The sequence below is a fragment of the Ochotona princeps genome, chromosome 11, assembly GCF_030435755.1.
Source record: "Ochotona princeps isolate mOchPri1 chromosome 11, mOchPri1.hap1, whole genome shotgun sequence".
NCBI classification, from domain to species: Eukaryota; Metazoa; Chordata; class Mammalia; order Lagomorpha; family Ochotonidae; genus Ochotona; species Ochotona princeps.
The window spans coordinates 53,854,650-53,875,867 of record NC_080842.1 but is presented as its reverse complement, the minus strand read 5'-3'; positions in this window follow the sequence as shown (position 1 = coordinate 53,875,867).

Below are 21,218 nucleotides of genomic sequence, written 5' to 3'. Positions count from 1 at the left end.
TAAATAAAAGAATATTAAGCAATCTAAGACATTTAATATAAAAGAGTTACAGTTGCTACCAACTGCACAGTCCTGGGAAAAGTGTGAATTCTTGGTGTGCAACTTCTCTGAAATTTCTTTTCCCAATTCAAATATATTGATTATCTTGAACACACTAGAAACAGAGTCAAAGGCTAGGTTTTTGGTGGGACATTCCTATTTTCGAAGAAATCACATCAAACATTCATAAATATAAACTGTCCAAAGCTAACAAATGTCTGATTTATAAATTATGTATTTTTCAACCAAAGTCCATTGTGCAACAGCATAGAATCTCCAGGGTCTTAGATTTGACTTGGAATAAACCAATTCCAAGAGCTTCTCTTCACTTTAGGAAAAAACAAATTGTAAAGTAGCTCATCCAAATTTTGCAAGGACCTCTGTTAGATGGAGATCGTGTATTTCAAGGCATGTTAAATGCATTAGAGAGGAACACATTCGTGGGGTAATTGAACAGATGGCTGAGGGTCATGCCTTCTCTCCAAACGCCTTGCTCTGACATAGTGCAGCAGATGGAATGAACAGAAATGTCAGTTAACAGAAATAAATAATAAGAAGACTAAAAATAATAACTTTAGCAAACAATTGCATATCAATGTATCAAAGGAAAGACTATTCTCTTGTTGGTTTGGTCAAAGATCTACCCACAAGGATTGTAAAATAGATAAAGTTTGCAGCCCAGCGTGGTGGCCTACCAGCTAAAGTCCTCGCCTGGAATGCACCAGGATCTCATACGGGTGCCGGTTCTAATCCTGGTAACCCAGCTTCCCATCCAGTTCCCTGTTTGTGGCTTGGGAAAGCAGTCAAGGGTGTCCCAAAGCCTTGGGACCCTGCATTCCTGTGGGAGATCTGGACGAAGTTCCTGGCTCCTGGCTTTGGATTGGCGCAGCACCAGCCATTGGGGTCACTTAGGAAGTAAATCATCGGATGGAAAATCTTCCTCTCTGTCTCTCATCCTCTTGTATATATGACTTTGCAATAAAAATAAAATGAATCTTTAAAAGAGAGAAAGAGAGAGAGAGAGAGAAACGTTGTATCAGATGATAGCTACAGATTAGCAGAAATGAGCAGAGCACAGCAGAGATAATTCAGTATGGCAAGGGGATTTGAAGGACTTGGACAATGGTAGAGAGTCCAGCATCCCATTGTCATTATATATTTAATAGTTTCATTGGGGATGCATCTTCGATTTGGAGGTAGAGATGCATATTGCACTGTGTCCTCACATCTGACTAAGATAGTCTGTATTGCATTTATTATACATTCTTTTAAACACAAAGCCATAAAACAATAGGATTGAATTTACAACAGAAAGTTACATAACATGCTGCAGAACGACCAATGTGTTGCTAGAGAAAGGAAAAATAAAATAAAATAGAAAACCTTCCTGGAGCAACAGATGCTACTGCATGACCTATGTGTCACTGAAGATATTAATAAGACAAAATGAAAAAATAAAACAGCTTCTATCAAAAATACAAAACAACAACAACAACAATATGAAGGTGAATAAACAAAACATGTAACCTTGCATAAAAACGATGTAATGGGGACTAGAGTGCCAGGAATCAAAGAAAACTGACAAGAATATCTGCGTGTAAAAGTAGACTCCCAATAAAACTTCTAAATACACCTAAAAAACAAAATATTAGACTTTCTACCATTGCCTATACTGTATCATGACCCACATTAAGAGCAAAAAGTTGGAGTAAATTCTTTTTCATCTCTAAAGAGATTGGCTGCTCTCTTATGCTGCTTTTTGTTAATATGGCTAAAAGTTTGTCTTAGTTATCTTCTTTTTTAAAAAAAAATGGCTGTTTTTTTGTTTTAATTTGTAGTGTTTTTAGTTTCAAATCCAGTTATTTTTGCTGTGAATTTTAACTTTTCCACACTAGCTGCCAATTTTTAATAAGTCCTTGAGATGATTTAATAGCTCATTTATCTGAGACATTTTGATTGTAAGCATCTGATGTTACAAATATCCCTTTCAATACTGTTTTTGTTACGTCTCATGAGCATTCATATTTTTGTTTTTATTGTGATTTCTTCAAAACAAATTTTTCATTATTGTCAAATTAAAGGTTACCATATGTGAAGTATTATATGAGAGTGTAAGGTTTTTATGAAAATACCATACCTAGTATATAATCTGATAACACCAAAAACTTAGGAAATTACTGTTTTACTAAGTCCATTTATCTCTGTGTTACTGAAATGTGATGATTGACATTTGTGGGAACCAAGAGATAAAAAAAATAGGAGAAAATAACAATTACATTGGGTCAAAAGAGTACAGTCATATAATTAGTCAATACATATGATTACACTAAGTCACTAAACACATGATAGTCCAGGGTCTAAATATTTTATGAACTGATAATTTTAGGTGATATACCTGGCATAAGAAATCTAGAAAACGATACCCAGGAGTTCATGAGACCTTTTGTGATGGTTTGACAGCTTCATCTCAAAGCGTAGCTTTTAAATACAACAGTGGAATTCTCTTCATGAGCTGTTATTCAGGACAAGGAGGCCTGACTGAAATGAATGATATCTATGTGCTATTTATTATCTTTGCTGTTTGCTCTTATTCATGAGTAGAAATCTTGTATGCATTGTGAGATTTTTTTAAAATATTTATTTTATTTTTATTACAAAGTCAGATATACTGAGAGTAGGAGAGATAGAGAGGAAGTGGAGCTGCTGGGATTAGAACCAGCGGCCATATGGGATCAAGGCCACTAGGCCACGCTGCCGAGCCCCTGCATTGTGAGATTATAAAAGCAAAATAAATTTGAGAATTTCCTAGAGGAAAGAAAATATCATCCAGGATGTCTCTGAAGGAACTCTCAAAGATTTTCTTGGATTGTTTGCCGCCCTTCCTGCTCTGTTCAATGCATTTTCATTAACACCCACCACATACTGCACAGGCAGCCATCTGTGTCTCTGTCTTTAAGAAGTTTCATCCTGCAAGGTTTTCCTCATGACACTGCTGTTTATTACATAAATCACAGAGACACTCAAGCCCTTGGAATGGAATCAGAAACCCACAAAGCTGACTGCTGTCAGGACTCATAAATAGTGCAATTAATAAATTTATTATTAAGCAATGAAGCTCTTTCCCTTCCAAAAACTCATAAAAAATTAGAGTGTTTCATAGAATGAATCTCAAAGAAACCTGGTTAATGATATTTTTTCATCTTCATCATCAGGGTTACCCATCTGACAGTATCCTTTCTGTCTCTCATACATGGTTTATTCCTTCATTCATCAGCAAAAGATACATTTTCACCAAGTTATTAAATCATAAAAGAACAACAAACAAGCAAGCAGGCAAATGCCAAGATGCAATTCTTGGTTTAGATTTTAACATCTACGTTCTAGTTGAAGCTACAGGCACAATTACCTATGCAAAAATATAAAGGCAAGAAGTAATTATGATAGTAAAAGCAGCTAAAATTTTTAAAGTTAAAAATGATAAGTGACACTCATACAGCTAAGTTATAATATAGAATCTAATCTATTTGTGTGTATTGTGAATCCACATATTATTTAGTTTAAGCTGAAGAAATATTTATGATGCATTGAGAATGGTTTATATGAAATGCTGAAAGAAGTTGGTTTAAGATTTAAATTTGTATTCATTTAAGAATACTAAATTGGCCATCTGGTCTTTTAAAGATAAATGTATTAACTTCAGGAATTTCTTTAACACAACTTTATAATCTAATTTCAGCAGAAAATGCCATACAGACTACCAACAACACAGACTTGGTTAAGCCTCTTTATGTTCAACAGTAGTGGATACCATCCTAAAAATGAATATACGGAAAAAGCAGTTAGTGTGGTTACTAGATCCATTGTTATTCAGAATGAGTTTTACCTTGAATTATGATATTTACATTTTCAAACAGGTTAAGCTATAATGAAATACGGTTGGGTAGCTGTATGCCTATGAACTGTCAACAATCAACCCACATTATATAAATGATATAATTTTAATAATTTTATTAATATCATCAGTGATGTAAGTTTATTAACAGATATCATTTGCTATAAAACATTAACTTGCATTCCATACTCTTCATTAAATGTGCACAATCCTTCACAGTTCTTACTATCACCGTTTCCATGACGAGCATACTAAGGCTATCAGCCTTCAGAGAAACAGTTTATGATGACATGGCTACTAGGAAGGAGGCAACACAAAAACCTGGAGTGTAGGGCTTCACAACAACACCGTTTCCAACACCTTTTCCACCATAAATTCTATTAATTTATAAATACTTAGTTGATTTCCACTTACTTAGTTATTTGTGTTTCTATGATTACAGGTTGGAGCTTTTTTATGAAGGAATCTGTGTTAAAGTCATTTAACCATGAAATGGTCAGAATTAAAAGCGACATGTAGCTAAACAGATATTAATACAGTTAATGGTTACAACTATGTTACATTTGGGTAACAAACTTGCTAGATTGTTTTTTTTGTTTGTTTGTTTGTTTGTTTTTTAGATTTAAGCCCTAGTTTTAAAATAATGCTTTAGTTAAAAGGAAATTCCGAGAAAAGATGATCAGAATTTCAGGTCAAGTAACTCTTAGCAACGAACATGAAATTGGAGAAGAAAGTTGAAGATGTCAGATATGCGTGTCTGTTACCTGTCTCAAATGTTCTGCTTTTATATTATAGCTTGTGTTGAGTTTGGAAGCATCCTAAATTTAGTAAGTTGATCTTTCAATAAAATTTTTCTCAAGGAAATATTTTTAGTTTCCAATTTTCTGTTAATATTTTTATACTATACACTCTTGTGTTTTGTAGAGTAACGGTAATCTATTTCATAATTTACATCAGGCCATTTAGAAATCTTCATTCTGTGTTTCTATCAGATTGTACTAATAGCACATTCTTTCTTTGTGTGCTTTTTTCCTCTCTTGATTCGAGACATTGAAGCTTTCCATTTTTTGATAGAAGTGATTATGACCTTTAGTAATGCTATTGTCCTTCTGATAGGATTTCTTCCTGTGCACCTGGGCCCCCAATTGGCAGTCATATTTCATGTTCAGCACTTTATTCTCTGACTACATAAAACACATTCTAAGCTCTGTGGACTATTTTACCTCTGCCTGTAACTCCAAAGTGGGTGAATTAAATTTGCATTCTACACAAATGCTGCCATTTGATTGCTTCTGTGCATTGAGCTTGATCACACTAAAGCATATCACCATGTGACTCACTGGATTTTGATGAGTCTTCACAAATGGAAAATGTCTTCCTAGGCCAACTGATGTGTATTGTTGGTTCTGGGTTCTCATCTTCCTTTTTATCTTGACACAGTATTGCTTATTGACCTCACAATTGGATTGTTTTTTAAAAATTGTTATTCCTATATTTGCTTTTCAAAATTAATTATTTAATGTTAGGATACAATTTTAGAGGCTCTAGGATTTCCTCTCCCCTCTCTGCAAACCTTTTGCCGCACTGATTTGCCCTATTGTATTACGTTAGCAGAGTCCTTCAAAAACAGTCATAAGTCCATCATCCTGCTATTTAACCACATCCTGACAGTGCAGGTATGGAAAACGGTAGAGTCCGGCATCCTAATGTTAAGCTATATTCCAAAGCTTCCTGCGAGTCCATTTTGATTTTGAATTAGGGATGCATACTCCATTTTATCTTCCCATCTCAATATAATAGTCTACTATACTGTTCTTTTAGATGAGTATATGTGCAGGCATATTTACCTAGATACATTCTGATCTTGTATTTTGTGTGAAGTTTGCCATATGTTAGAGTGCACATATGATATTTGTCCTTTGGGTTTGTCTTATTTCACTGATTATAATAGTCTCAAGTTGGGACTATTTTTGTTGCAAATGGTGGCATTTCAATAACTTTAACGGCTGAGTAATATTCCCATAGAGTAAATATACACAATTGCTATGTGTTTTCATTTTCTTTGAAATTAAGACAGAGATAGACACCTAGATCTCTTCCACCCACTGAGTCAGTCCTCAAATGCTCACAGCATGCCTGATTAAGCCAGGCTATTGCCAGGACGCCAGAACTCAATCTGTGCCTCTTACAAAATCGTCAAAGACTCAACCACTTGGGCTGCCTCTCCTATTTTGCATTCTCAAGGAGCTAAAATTAGGGAATGGAACTGGAACACAAATCCAAGCACCTAAATACAATGTGGGTGTCCTGAGTCATCTGTGAAACACTGTAGGTAGGAAACACCCACCCTACATTGACACTATTCACATTTAGAAAATATTTTCTGTAGCTTTACCATTGTCTTGAGCAAGAGGTTCATTTCTGAACATTCATTTCAACATTACAAGAAGCAGCAGCCAATAAACCTTAAAATACATGCAGCAGGTTTTCTGCCTCTTTTTGGTGTCATGTATCCCATGGCATAACCAGAGCCTGCTTTCTCTTTTGATCAGTTTGGAAACATCCTATGCATCCTGTAACACACAGCTCAAGGATACTTTAAACTGTGTTCAAGATTGCTCTTTTCTCAGTATTCAAATCAAATTGACTTTTAAAAGTACCTAACTTCACTTCTTATAACTCTTACTGTCTGTGTATATAGCATCTTCACAATCATTCTATATTGTAGCATCGCAAATATTTATAGCACAGATGTTTATTTCTGTGTTTTTGTGGTTCAAAGCGTGTTTCTTGAGGACTGATACTGTGCAAACTGTTCCCATTATCCATTAGTGCTTTAATTCAATATCAGCCCGGTAGCTGCCTTCTTGTTTCAGAATCTCTGATTATCTTGGCCAGAGGTTTCCATATTACAGATGCTGTGTTATGATTTTTGAAACCTGATAATCTTTTATGTCTAGAATAAAAAAAAAACTTTTCCAAAGATTTTTCTGTGGCTTTCTATTTAACATAAGCTATTCAGAATTTTTTTTTTCAAATAGGTCATGCATTAACACTCAGTTAAAAGACTCCTATCATTTCAATTGGTTCCTATTTATTTAAAATGATCATTATTTTTTTAAAAATATGCTTGGTTGGCTTCTTTTTTATTTTTCCTGTTCACATTCTGTTAAGATTGTGATTCAATTTGGCTCACCTTTCATTTTGTCTTATTTACTGAATTGTACTCAAATGGAAACTGAGTACGCAAAACAGTATTAGTTTATTAGTGAATTGTGTTACTCATTTATTGCAGAGTATAAATCATGACGAAGAGGACAGTACTTAGTAAGTGTCCCTTTTAAGCTCAATATATATTAAACCAAAGACATTTATTCTTCCATTGATGAGAAAACTTCTAGAAATAATGATTAAAATTACAGGAAAATTATATAGGTCAATATTCAAATCTTTCTAAAATTGATACTGCTTAAAAAGGAATATTGATTAACTTTTTAGTACTTAAAATGATATCAGAATTTAATTTAAATGGAAATATCAGAATCATAAAGTGACTGAAAATTATAGAATCAATTTATTCCTCAAAGTGAGAATTATATATGAATTCCTGCTAGAAGCAGAATTTTCAAAGGTCAAACATCTAAAGGTTTAGAAATGGAAGAAGAATGTGAGCTGTACTTCAATGTTTTTTCTTTAATACTTGGCAAATATCTCCATTCACATGTTTCCAGTAAGGGCAACTATAACAGCTTCAAGGAGAAATTTTACAAAGAAAAAGCATATTTTTTTCTTCAAATTGATAAATGTAGTTAGATCAAGATGGAGTCAAAAGATGATTATAAAAGTAAATGAGTTATACAAAAATGACACATTTTTGCGGAGCTTGTCCACATGTCATCTAAAATGAGCATGTGTTCATATGCCATATAAATACGAAATCGCACTTGGGGAAGCTTCAAATAGATGTCATGACAACAGTAAATCTTAGCCTGGGTCTGTTGTGTAGGTTAAATCACAAACTGGAACTTAATCATCTTTCCTTGTCTTCTAGACCAAGATTATGGAGAGTTTCTGTTTTTAGTAGATCTCAGATGAGTGTCTTTTCCCTCCAGCGATGTATCAGCAACTGGATCCAAGCACTGATTGGTGATATGAACCGCTGACAAGCTTCCTAATATCAAATGGAAGAACTACTAATCACTCATTATTTCACAAAAATCTCGAATTATGCTAAAATGTGGAGACAGTCTATCTATTTGCATTGGGATTGTGAAGAGTATAAAATAATAGAGATGGCCTTGTATAGTTACTTCTTTGTTACTTGTAAAGATTCATGATTCATAATATACTTACAGGAATACTAATAGCACGTTACAGCTTGTAGGGAAACCTGTTCGCTCTATTTCTTTTAACAGAGCCAAAGCTTAGTCTCAATACACATTATACATTTTTCTGTTTTTTTTTTCTTTTTCCACATTTACTCCTATAATGTGACCAAAAACAGCTTACAGGTAAGGCAAAAAGATAAGCTGCGTGTTTTAATTTCCTCCCAATTATCACTGACATCTAGTTTCCAAGTGTCTTTAGTTTCTTACTTTTACCTTGACTTTGAAATCAATGTATGTGGAGTATGAACCACATGATGCTCCCTGTCTTAACATAATTCACTTTATATGGTCTTTTCAACATCTGTATTGAAGCATTTGGTAAGACTCAACATTCAATATACTTTCATGACAAACATCCTCCACAAATGATGTATAAAAGGAATGTTCATTAATAATATAAAGGTTATGTATTACAAATCAGTAGACAATGTCATCCGAGCATTTCCACTCAGATTTGATGAAGGACAAGTTTGTCCACTGTTGCCAATCCTATTCAATATAGTGCAGGGAGTCTCAGCACGAGTGATTAGGGAGGAGAAAGAGAGGTTACCGAAAATGTAAAACGGAAAGTCAAGTCATCTATGCAGATCGCAAGATGTTCCACACAGAAGCACAGAAGCACTCAGCCAAAAAGAAATTGTTAAAGCAATTCAGAAAAGGTACAGGTTACAAATTAAACACCCAAGAAAGAATAGATATTTCATATGCCAATGATGAGTTTACAGAAAGAGAACTATAAAAAGAAATGGCATTCACAATATCCAAAAGAAATTCAAATATTTAAGAATAAATTTAGATCAAATAGTATAATGTATCTACAACAAAAATGATCAAATGTTGATGGAAAAATTAGGGGGAAAAAATGAAAAGGTACTCTCTGTTCATGGGTTGAAAAAATTTGTATCCAGTTCCATGAAGAATGTTTTGAGCAATTTGATTGGGATTGCGTTGAATATATATATTGCGTTTGGCATTATAGACATTTTAATGATATTGATTTGACCTATCCAGTAGCATGGGATGTTACTCCATCTTTTGAGGTCTTGTTCAATTTCTTTTTTAAGTAGTTTGTAGTTTTCTTCAAATAGGTCTCCTACATTTTTGGTTAGATTTATTCCCAGGTATTTCATACTTTTCTCTGTTATTTTGAAAGGTATCTTGCTGGTTAAATCTTTTTCCATCTTAGGGCTGTTTGCATACACTATGGCTGTTGATTTTTGTTCATTAATTTTGTACCCTGCCACTCTACCAAACTCTCGTATAAGTTCTAGCAGTCTCTGTATGTTATATGTTGTGTATAAACTAAAATTGAAATGTCAATGAGGTGGTCACAGAAGGTGGTTAAGAACTCGCATTTATTTTTAACATATTGGTTACTCATTACTATGTCAATTAATTCCATGGTGATGTAAATTTTTGCTGATGGTATGTTGGAGCTTTTAATTGATCGGGATGATACTCTGCTGGCTCTGCCTTCAGACCAGAGAGGGTATACCTAAGAAGCCGTTGAACTTGACTGGACAATAAGATGCTGGACTCTATGTTTGGTATCTGCTTGCAATGGGGAAATCTCAACTGAACTTGAACTGTGGTTATGCAACAAGGTGGAGGAATCCACCATGGTGGAAGGGTTTGGGGAGGGGTGGGGAGAATCCAAGTGCCTATGAAACTGTGTCACGTAATACAATGTAATTTATGAATAAAAAAAAAGAAGAAAAAGAAAAAATTTGTATCAGTGAATATGTATACTTCCTAAAGCAGTCTACAGATTCAATGTAATCCCTATAAAAATATCAGTCACATGGAAAGAGCAAGCATACGATTCATATGGGGTCAAAATGAGCCAGAAGTTCCCCTCACATGGAAGTACGATCACATTCTTAGAACTGTACCTATGTGATACATGACATTTCAAAAGTCTAAATAACACCACAATGTTCTGTTTTACAATTATAGGTACTGGAACTGGTATCTGTAACAATGTTACAACATTAATTTTAGTAAGCCACACTAAATTTAATATTTTCCTACCTGATTTCAAAAAAGATCAGGCATAAGCATCCATTCGTTTACTACTTACTGGAGTAAGTTTGTCTTATGAAGGCCGTTTATTAGTTACCACCGGAAATGGAGGAGGAAATGATGACAGCTCCGGCTTGAGGGGAGACTTCCTCAGAAATGTTCACTGCCCTTCAAAAGACATGCTCTAAATGTTGAAATTGTTACTAAAACATTAACCTGGCTTACTATAAACTCATTTACAATAGAACTTATAGAACACACTCAGTCATGTTAGAACAAGATTACATGGGGGAAGAATGATGAGTAGTTAAGTGTTGACTAGGTGAACAAAATTACTGTTGTTACTCAGGAACTATTCCGAAGAAATATGTGTATGTTTGCCTGGAATATTGTTCTTAAAAATGGTGTAATAATTTTTTGAGGGATTACAAATTCATTCTACTTAGTCCTTGTTATTCATCATCTTAACTCCCCAAATAGTCCTCTCATTTGGAAACTGTCATTATTCCAGTTTTACTGATTATGATTTTGAGGCTTTAAAATGTTAAACAACTTATATTAAAAAAACTGAATTAATAAGAGCTTGAGCCATGATATGGACATCAAAAATGAAATAATTAAAACATATGTCTAACTTGCCTCTCTAGTGTTTCAACTATGTTGCAAACCTTAATTAAATATTTTAACGCTGAGTAGGAAGAACAATACATATTCCTATTCTAACACTTCCTAATGAAGCAATATCAGCATGAGTTCTGTGACTATCCCCTGTAGTATAATAGTATTTTAGCAAGTCAAAATCAGTTAGTATTTTTATAAGAATTTATTTATGTTGTAAGTATCGTATCAGAGAAGAGCATTGAACTTGTTTTCTCTGTGTCAATATCATATTAACGTCAGAATTGGTGAGAATTGAGTCATGTTAGAATAATACAAAATTTTTCATGACTTCAGCCCAAGCGATGGAATGGAAATTCTTGGAAAGAAAATGTATTTGAGCTTATACTTTGAAGTTCACTCCTCAAATGGTCTCCATGGCCAGGGCTGGCTCATGCTGAAACATGGAACTAGAGCTGCTTCCAGGTTTCCCAACTGGGTGCATTGATCTAAGCACTAAGACCGCCATTTGCTGCTTTCCCAGGCATGTTAACATAGAGATGCATAGGAAGAAGAGCAACGAAGACTTGGATAGATGTCTATACAGAATGCGTACAAAGCAGGCAACACTTTCTAAATCTGTAACATGATGCTGGAGCCAATAAGCAAATTCTTAAAGTGATCAAGTGCTTTTAAACTTCTGCTCCTGACACTGTGTCTGCAAAAACAAGGTCAAGCCAAGGAAAGGCATCATCACAAATATACATTTACATTGCAGCATTCAACTACTGTTCAGAATTAGGGCCAACATGTTGTTTGTCTAATGAAACAAGAGTCTGTGGTGTTCCTGTCTGACACTGTGAAGGTCATGACTATTGTTCAAGGCCTATACTAGTGTCATAATACAGGGGAAAATACTGTGGGGAGGGGATAGAAAGGGAAATCCCCAAGCCTAAGGAATTGCATCTATAAATCAGCTATTTAAAAGGCAAAGAAATTTTGTAAAATGTACATAAAAGCAAATACATTTGATTTTGTATTCTTTAAAAGAAAATGTTATGTATCAATCATTGCTTCTGATAGTCCTATTTTGTATTAGAACAATAGAAAATATGGTATTATTATTTTAACCAAAACTCCTGAAAAAAAAAACTGTCGGGAAAGAAACCGTATTTCATCTTATGCTGTGGAGATCACAGTTGGGGCTGGAGTAGCAGGCATTCCCATGATCTGGAGGGTGGTGATGGTCAGTGTAGAATCAAAATCAACTAGGGATCCAGGGAAGAAGGAAAGGACACAGATCAAAGTATGGTTCAATGTAATACACTTTATTGAGATCCAGTTTCCATGGACACTCTTCAGCAGCCAAAAGTCCTCTCACCCATCACAGTTACATCAAACTCCACCTTTCATCCATCTGCCATCCAAGCGGAGAGTCAGATGGAATTCTGGCCACCAGGTTTTGGTTTGACCCAGTCTTTGTGTTCCAAATCTTACATAGTTCCTAGTTCTAAAGTTAATAAGCCACAAAAAAGTGTGAAAGTCCTTGGATCCTGTACCCATGTGGGAGACCTGGCGGAAGCTACTGAATGCTTTGAGGCTGCTTGGGGAAGGTACCAGCTCATAGATAATCTCTTTTTCTCTCAACTCCCATCTTACAACTTCTCCCAAATGCCTCACTACATATAGGAAGTCTGAATTTAAGCATTGTGCTGAAGTATACAGAGTTAGTTTTGTTTGAAGAGAGCTCAAGCTGGTTAGAAAATACGGATCATTGATAAATGGGCCACCTCTTGATTTCCCTGTAAACAATGCAAGAGGTTTTTCAGCAGTAGTAATGAAGCAAGGCTTACCAGCTTTTTGCAAAACTTCTGTGATGAATTAGTTTTTCTCTGTCTTATTCTCCTGAGTTTCTCACATTCTGTACATTGGATAATCTTTGAAATACCCCAATTTAAATATTTGACATAGTGTTTGCTTGTTAGAAGAATCCAACCCAAGGCAGCTATCAGAAACCTTTTATTAGAATATGAACTTGGTGTCCAAAGTCTTATAGACAAATAAATACTTTTTTTAAAGGTTTATTTATTTTTCAATACAAAGTCAGATATACAGAGAGGAGAGACAGAGAAAAAGATCCTCCGTCCGATGATTCACTCCCCAAGTGAGCCGCAAGGGCCGGTGCTGCGCCAATCCGAAGCCGGGAACCAGGAACCTCTTCCGGGTCTCCCATGCGGGTGCAGAGTCCCAAAGCTTTGGGCCTTCCTCGACTGCTTTCCCAGGCCACAAGCAGGGAGCTAGATGGGAAGTGGCGCTGCCGGGATTAGAACCAGTGCCCATATGGGATCCCGGGACGTTCAAGGCGAGAACTTTAGCCGCTAGGCCACGCCGCCGGGCCTAAATAAATACTTTAATATCAAAAGGTACTTTAAATTCAAGAACAGGGAAAGAAAAACATAAAGGGAGAATATTCAATATTTTATCCAGATTCAATAATATGCATTATTAAAATATGAATGTTATTAAACATAGATTCATATAAATTCTACTAATGTTGTAATAAAAAGCTGTATAGTCATTTAGTGAATCCTAAATTGTATATCAAGGTGCTATCTCATTTAATACACAGTTGATGTGGATTTTTTAAAAATCAGCTAGTTATAAAATCTTGGCTAAGCAAGAGAAAATCACTTCAAATTAATATGTTTACATATTTGTATGTTTTTGTAAAGTCAAAGTGTAATTGGTGGTTGAAAATGAAAAAAAAAGAAATACTGTCTATGGATTCTATGATTATAATTAGTTTCCAAATCATAATAGAGAATTCAGGAAAAGCACTTAATTGATTCTCAAATTGTCAAGGAGCTAGATCAGGGAGCAACTTTTATGAATCAACAGTATCATAATTTTACACTCATTTGAGAAACAAAAAGTCAAATGCACATACACACATATACACACAGAGAGAAGTGGAGAGAGGGAGAGAGAGAGGGAGAAAGATAGAGTCCATTCACTTGTTCACTTGCTGCTTATGCAAATGTCTGCAGTGGCCAGAAGTGGCCTGGGAGTTGGCAAAAGAAATCACTCCATTGTCAACAACAACACAATAAAATAGATTAAAAAAAAAAAAAAAGAAATCACTCCACGTAGAAAGTCAACCACTTGAGCCATATTTCTGTGTTTCTCAGGGTCTACCTTGGCCGACAGCTGAATTCAGGTAGCAAAGTCAGGTGTTGAAAGTAGCCACTTCAACATGAGATCTAGCACCTTAGCTGCCAGGATAAATGCCTTCTCTTGCTATACAGAATTTTATGTATGTAGTTAAAGTGTATTTTCATGGATATTTGATGGTTAGTCAACCAATACATAATGAGATTAAGTAGGGAAATTACTCACAATTGTGTTTTAATAAAATGGAAGAAAATTGTCAAGGTAATTCTTTTAATAATAATCCTATAGCAGGATGGATAATACACTGATAATTGCAAGTATTAATCTTGCTTTCTTCCTTGATTATGACTTGCATTCTTTCATCATAATTGGGTAGCAGCTTTTCTGCAGTGGATTGGGAAAATCCCCCAGTGCTTTTGGTTGTGAAGACCTTCCATTAATGATGATAGGAAAAAATAACTCTTTTTTTGTTTGCTTGCTTGTTTTTTCATTTTGTGACACAGTTTCATAGGCTCTGGGATTCCCCCAATTCCTCCCCATTCCCTCCCCCCATGTTGGATTCCTCCACATTGTTGCAGTAGTATAGTTCATATCCAGTCATGATTCCCTCATTGCGAGCATGAGCCATGCATAGAGTCCAGCCTCTTATTGTCCAGATAAGTTCAACAGTTCCATCGGAAGACCATCCCTGATCTGAAAATAGAGCTGGCAGAATATCATCCCCTCCAATGAAAACTTACAACACAACATCAACAACAATTTACAACATTATGGAGTTAATTGGTATGGTATTGAGTGACCAATATGTTAGAATATGCAAGTTCTTAACCTCATCCTGTGACTACTTATAAATGTGTTGAGTTTAATTGATTTTTTGGTATGCATCAGAAAATATGCTAGTAAAGATAGCAATTTTACCAGGAATGTGCAAGACATTTTTGTTTGCAGCTATAGATGTTTTAAATAATATATACATATAAATGATATAAAATTTACAAATAGATGTGTGGAGATATGGCAGAATATTTAAGGAATTACTCATGCCTTAAATATGTAATATCTGAAAACTTGCAGAATTTTTAATATATATCTATCTGAGCTACATGTTATTCAGAGATATCAGACACATTGACTTTGATGGCAATTATTGAATTGTAAATCCAGATCTCGAGAGCTCTATCCTGTACCTCAGTAATACAACTAAAGGATAAAGGACATGTAAACAACCTAAGTATTAAGAAAAGAGTATTAATCTTTATTGGTACAGAAAGGATTAAAAAATAAAATTCTAGCTTCAGGTACTCACAGCAGCTTAAATAGATGTCTATATTGGTTTTTTTCTTCCCTACATTCATAAACTATTTGTTTCTATACCTTCCCTTCCATAAATACAGAAAATACATCCTATCTGGAGGAAGGTTAAGAGTTTGAGACTGGCTTCATGAATTGTCAAATCTGAAATAGCATGCCAGTGCCTGGGTTAGACTATAATCACTGCATTTTACTGTATCTTAGTCTTTTCTTTGCCATCAACATGTGACTTATTCTACACTGAAATACACATCAGTCTGCACTCTATTTGGTGAAAATGGGTGGGTTTAGAGCAAATTACTCAAATCATAAATGTTGGTTCATTAGATAATTACTTTTCGCCGGGAAGGTTTATTTTAATTGGAAGTGTGGGTGACAGAGGGAGAGAGGAAGACAGGGTGACAGAGCCCCAGCTGCTGATTGACTTATTCCGAAATGCTGCAACAGCTGCAACTGTTGATCACTGTTGGACTGGAATTCACTGATCACTACTTACGACCTTTACTATCAAACATGGCCCTGAAGGATTTATAAAATTTTTATAAATTTTTATAAATTTTGCAAAATTCTCAGCTTGATAGTGAAAATCAGTAATTAAACTGATTGGATCCTATCTGATTTTAATAATGTAGTATTAATCAATGAATTATAAAATAGCTTCACGAATCTGGTTCAGATTGAATTCTAATAAATTATACATATTTTGTAATAATTATAGTTACATTCACATGTAATAATTTAATATATATGAATTTTCACTTTACCTGTTTTATTAGGATAAGATTATCTTACATATAAAATTAAATTTCCTCCTCATTGGAAAACCATATTACCAAAAATATCCTTGGTACAAAGTTAGGTTTAAGCAGAAAAAATTTACATTTCGTGAATTACATGAAAATTTCTATTCTGAAAGAATGATGTAGAATTGAGCACAGTTAAAGAGTCTACTTATATAATATTTTAAACAAATAATATTTTTCAGCATATAGCCAAGGTAAAAGAGATTTGGTTGTGTTTTCAAATATTTATATTGGCATTATACTGAAAACTATAACTTTTGAAACAAATGCTGAAATTTTGCTTTAGATCAGCCACTGGTCTCAGAACAAATTATTGAGACTCCCCCAAAAATGTCATTTCTGCATAATTTTACATGTTAAAAAAAAGAAAGAGTAGACCTTTACAAGACCAAGAATTAAACAAAGATGATTATATAAAACTACTATTACAGCATGGAGGGAAAAGGGATAGTATTGCTACAAAACATAATAGTATCATGCTTTAGAGATACAACCATTGAACTACGAGGATATATGGAGTCTTGATTGTACAGTGTACCATGTAATAATGATATGATACAGTGAAATTGGAGAACAGCATGATGTGCACTAACCTTATAATAAAAACTTGTTTTTGAGTGGGTGATAATTTTATACGTTATTCTAAGGCCACTTAAAATTTTTTTTAACAAAACGTTTATCTAAGAGAGTTGATACTGGGCCCAGCGCAGCAGCCTAGCAGCAGTTCTCCCCGTGAATGCGCTGGGATCCAAAATGGGCACCAGTTTTAAACCTGGCAGCCCCGCTTCCCATCCAACTCTGCTTGAGGTTAGGAAAGCGGTTCAGGACAGCCCCAAAACCTCGGTACCCTGCACCCACGTGGGAGATAGGTAGAGATGCCTGGCTCTTGGCTTTGGATGAGCATAGCTCTGGACGTTATGGCCGCTTGGGGAGTGAGTCAACAGACAGAACATCTTCCCTCTCTGTATATCTGAATTCCCAATAAATAAAAAAATAATAAGGGCCCGGTGCCGTGGCATAGCTGCTGAAGTCCTCGCCTTGAACATGTCAGATTCCCATATGCATGTCATTTCCATCTGTTATATTAGCTATTTAATGTATGCTATATCAAAATGTGGAAAACACAGTAAAATTGTTTAATTTCAGAGTTGTATTACTTCCTGTAGACTATTCCTGGTAGTGCAACATCCTTGGTTTCTTCAAATTAATTGACTGCCTCTTTTTCTTTTTTTCTACTTGCATTAGGATAGAAGGTGTACATATTTTTTTTGATGAAATAACTTTAATTATAAATGAAGTTTTTATCAGAGAGGAGTGTTGGGCAAGCAGAAAATTATCTGGATACAGAAGTGGCATCATAGCCTTTCTGCTAAAACCGCAATCTGCAACATCAGCACCATATATGAGCACCAGTTTCTGCCCCAAATCTGCTTCCGATCCAGCTCCCTAATAAAGGCATAGATAAAACTGTGGGCAGAGCTTCAAGTATGCAGAACTCTGTCTCCCAGGCGAGTGAGCTGGTGACAGCCCTGCCTCAGGTATGGTCCTGGCTTGGTGCTACTGCTAGTGATCATCCAGGGCATGTTCCTGCAGATGCAAAACTCTCTCTGTCAATCTCTCTCTCTCTCTCTCTCTCTCAACACCTCCCTCTCTCTGTAACACGCAAAAAAAAAAAAAATGCTTCCAAAAATCTGCATGCATCTCTCCTAAAATATTCCCCTTATCTCTACATTATTATGGATGAAAGAAACATGTCTATTGTTGAAGCTACTGCATTTTATATCTCTTCCCTATAATAAGCTAGCCATAATCAGCTTTACTATTGATTGAAAAATCTGGGAAATATTTCAATTTAGGATGACAGGAAAGTTCGGGTTAATTAACGTAGCAGGATGTCCTAACAAGAAAATCATTTTTCTATTTCACTGTAAAAATCAGCTTTGTGACTCGAAAGCATCACAGCTGTTTCTAGTTCTGAAAATACATTTTTTTTTGGTAACCGGGTAGGATGGCATATTTATAAGCATTTTAGGAATTACATTGCAAAACATTTCTCCAAAAAAGATGACTTTTGTCATCATAGTTTTACCAAGAAACTCTATATCATCAGAATCCTATCATTTTGATGATATATGATATTAATAAAACATCATGATGACCATGGTGATGTATGTGGGAGTCATAAATATCATCACAATGATATCTCTGAAATGACTTATCAGGACAGTACATCACTATAGTGACGTTGTATTACTGTTGAAGTACCAGCAAAAATACATCCCTCAGACTTAAAGTCTTCATTTTAGTAATAAATGTTTTATTTTTGTGTATTTGCATGTGTTGGAAATGAGCTGCTATAGTATATAAAGCTGAGTGAAGAAGAATACAAGGAATCCTAAATCTTACCTTTTTGCATTTGACTTCTGTGAAAAGGTACTATTTACACAATGGAAGAAAGCATTCTCATGAATAACTGAACAGATATTTGCAGAATTCCTGGAGAATATTTCTGATAATGCTTTCTCCAAAAAATAATTATACATGACATTTTGTCATAGGGATTATATTTCCTCTCCCCTACCACCATTAGAAATTACATTTATAATTCCCCCAAATGATGAAAACAAGATTTATGTTTTCAACATAGTCATTGTCACTTTAAAAGCCATACCTGAGGCCTGGCGCAACAGTGTAGCGGTTAAAGTCCTTGCCTTGGATGTACCAGGATCCCATATGGGCGCTGGTTCTAATCCCAGCAACCCCGCTTCCCATCCAGCTCGCTGCTTGTGGCCTGAGATTGTGAGTATGACCCAAAGCTTTGGGACCGTGCACCCGAGTGGGAAACCTGGAAGAAGCTCCTGGCTCCTGGCTTTGGATTGGCTCAACTCCAACCGTTGCGGCCGCTTGGAGAGTGAGTCATCATAGGGAAGATCTTCCTCTCTGTCTCTCCTCCTCTCTGTATATCCGCCTTTAGATAAAAAGAAATAAATCTTAAAAAAAAAGCCATACCTGATTTATCAGCATTGATATACAAACCTGTATGTCAACATTGATAAGCTTGCTTATGTATTCTATTGATACTGTTAGAGTCTAAGAAGCACGGGGCGAAACCTTGCTATCTCATTTATGACAGTCGGTACTTCTTCACAGGATTAAATTTGTCAACTTGCTGAAATTTATGTTTTTTATTAATATTAACTTTCCATTCCAACAGTAGGTGAAATTTTTCTAGTTCCTAGAATATTCTGATAGTGTGATTGTCACATTTCATCTGAATTTTACTGGGAAGATTCACTGGCTGGTGCCTTATTACTAGATTTTGAATGACATTACAGAAGCGGTAGCTATGAGAATCTTGAAACTAGGTGGCTGTTGACATATATCATTGATAATACAATAAAGCAATATGGGATCTTCAGTCTAAGTTAATCAGAAATTTGGGGTCAGGCATTTGTCCAAGAAGTTAAGAAGCAGGCTGAGATGCCGTGCTTCTGTTTCATTTCAGAACATGTGGACTCAATTCCTGTTGCCAATTTTCTGTTAATACAGACTCTGAATGACAATGACAAAGACTTAGGTAATTATCCTGGGACCCAGCTGAGAGAACTGAATTGACGTCTTGACTCACAAGTTCTGACGGACCATGCTATGGGGTACATTTGCAAAGTGAAGCAGTGGCTTGCTTTGCTTCTACAGTTCTCCAAAGCAGGAAGGAAAGGGGAAGATAAGAACAGTGGGAAGGAAGGTGAGCGAGGAGGAAAAAGGAGGCAAGGAAAGAGGTGATGGGAAGGAAGGAGAAGGGGGAGAAGTAGGAGGAATGGAGCAGGAATGGGAGGAGGATAGAGAAGGCAAGAGGAGAGTTGAGGGACGGAGAGGGGAAAGAGGAGTAGAGGGAAGGGATTTGAGGGAAAGAGGGGAGAGGTAAGGGAGGAGAGAGGATAAGAAGGAGAGGGCAAGTAGGAAAAGATGGAGTGCTTCTTTAATAGTCTTTTTAAAAGGTCTGTTTGTCTCCTGGACTCAGCTGGCAGTTTTGAAGACCAGAGTAGAAGACACAGAACTTGGAGATTTCATATAGCCCAAACTGTCAATCTGGTATCCGGAAGTGCAGGATTCATTAACTCGCACATTTTGAGGTCCACATTCTATCGGTATTACAGTGAACATTGTGCATGTAAGAATGGGCTAAGAAGACTCAGAAGCACAGGGAAGCTTAGTGAAGAGTTCACTCAGAATCTTTTAATTCCCTTTATTCTCATACCCATAATCCTACAAAAGTTTTCCTAAAAGAACAGTTTACAGAGACAAAAAAGACATTCCCACTTTTATCAGAGACATGGTACACTGAGATGTGGTGAAAAATTAATAGGCATGGTGTGCATTACATCTCACAATGGACCCCAAAAGTGCTGATGAATGATAACCTTCCTGATTCCCCTTTTGGCAAAGAAATCACTCAAGTTAGAGAGAGACTTGGACTTGTCAACATTGGTCTATGTCTTGTCAGTTTTATACCTGAACCTTAAACAGGACAATAGAGAGGGAGACCTGGGCAAGAGGCTTCTAAAATGACATGCTTATTGGGGATAATGTGGGAGCCCTTTATTATAGATTAGTGCTCACAGGATAATATCCAATAGAAGCATTAAAATGCAGATTGGACAAGATTATTCAGCTAAAAGATGTGTGCTATAGGCTGGTGTGAATGAATATATACTGGGCACATTCAAAGGGTGCAGAGCATGTCAGTTTGAGGTTAAACTTGAACCCCACAGCAACTGCTCCTCTTTGCCCAGCATGGTTCAGTTACTCCCACTGAAGAATGTACAACTGGACATCAGCAGTATCAACAACTGAACTTCCACTTAGGTGTTACAGGTTCAGAAAAGCAAGGAAGAACTAGATGTCAAAACAATTTCATCAGATGCCCGGTTTCCTGTCAAAAACAACGTCTCATCATTACTGAAACTGTTATTCCTTTTACATTTCAACTAGTAT